The sequence below is a fragment of the Chiloscyllium plagiosum genome, chromosome 47, assembly GCF_004010195.1.
Source record: "Chiloscyllium plagiosum isolate BGI_BamShark_2017 chromosome 47, ASM401019v2, whole genome shotgun sequence".
Taxonomy (NCBI): domain Eukaryota; kingdom Metazoa; phylum Chordata; class Chondrichthyes; order Orectolobiformes; family Hemiscylliidae; genus Chiloscyllium; species Chiloscyllium plagiosum.
Genome location: NC_057756.1, coordinates 9636889 through 9638279, shown reverse-complemented (window position 1 = coordinate 9638279; position 1391 = coordinate 9636889). Strand labels below are relative to the sequence as shown.

The 1391-nt window shown below is 51.8% G+C and overlaps 1 protein-coding gene across 1 annotated transcript in view; it reads right to left on the bottom strand.

Annotated features, from left to right (window-relative positions):
• rps19 (ribosomal protein S19) overlaps nt 1-474 on the bottom strand; it is an 18240-nt gene extending 17766 nt beyond the window's left edge. The window contains exon 1 of the mRNA XM_043683290.1: nt 382-474. The gene's annotated coding sequence lies outside the window, so the exon portion shown is untranslated. The remainder of the gene's footprint in view (nt 1-381) is intronic.
• Between the last annotated feature and the right edge of the window lie 917 nt (nt 475-1391).

The following is a 1391-nucleotide window of genomic DNA, read 5'->3' as shown; positions in this document are numbered from 1 at the left end:
CCGATAGGAAGGAGACCAGAATTGCACACAATATTCCAACAGTGGCCTAACCAATGTCCTGTACAGCCGCAACATGACCTACCAACTCCTGTACTCAATACTCTGACCAGTAAAGGAAAGCATACCAAACGCCTCCTTCACTATCCTATCTACCTGCAACTCCACTTTCAAGGAGCTACATTATTTATCGAATTCGAACTCAGGTTTCCAGAACATTCCCTGAATTAACAGCCTGTACCACTAGGCCACAGCCTCGCTATATTTACCTCACGGTGCTCCCTGTCGGTCTATAGTGACCGACGGGTGCGTATATTCTGTACTAAACCCGCCCCGTGTCTACATTTATGTATAAATGTAGACGTTCCGCAGTCAAGCCCTCACCGTGCTGCCGCGCTGTTGGGATCCGGGGCGGAAAAGGCCGGCCTGGGGTCTCCCACCCCGCTTCACAGGGGCGCAGGCCGCCCTCGCGAGACCTCACGCTCACCGCCCGATTGGCCGGGACCCGCGAGCGAGGGCGTGCCTCGGCGGCCACCTTTGTGAAGGCCGGCCCCCCGAGCGTGCCCGGCGGCCATCTTGGTACAGGCGACGTCTCCTCCCACGGGTCCTGGTCAGGCCGGCGGGAGCGGAGGATCGGCCCGGCTGGCGCGTGCCCTCCGCCATGTTTGTAGAGGTGCCGAGCTCTGATCAGCGCGGCCGGGAAAAGGGGGAGAGGGTGGGCTGGCGGCCATCTTTGTAAGGGAAGCCCATTCTGCCTCGCCCCAGGATCAAGGGAAGTTAGTTTCTTGAAAAGAATAAACAACAACTTTCCAACTTCAAAAAAACTTATCAAAAGATATCATTTTCGAGCATTAGCTAGCAATGACTGCAAGTACTTAGCTTATGTGATCCTTCTGTCTCTGATGAGCAGATTTTCAACTAAATGTGGACTTTCCACTATGACTTAGTCCTGGGAGGAATTCTCATAGAGCCATAGGCAAACAGACCCTGCATTCCAAACCACCCATGCCAACCAAGTTGCCCAAAGTGAACCAGTCCCGTCTGCCTACGTTTCGCCTATATTCTTCTGTCAGAAAAATTAGCTCAATAAAGCATAGGTCACAAAACATAGATGGAAGTGTAATTAACAAACAGTTTATTAACACAGCGATTACGCTGAAGAGAATCTGACCAAACTGAAGCAGCGGCAGGAAGGATGAGGGAGAACCCAAAGGCGTTTTACTCATACGTGAGGTGATAAGAGAACGATCAAAGAGCAGGTTCGGGGGATAGCGTAGGGAACTTGTGCGTGGAGTCTGAGCAGATAGGGGAAGCCCTTAAATGAGTTTTCTTGCTTCGGTTTTCACTGAGGAAAGGGACCTTGTTGCGAATGAAAACTTTGAGGAGCTGGGAAA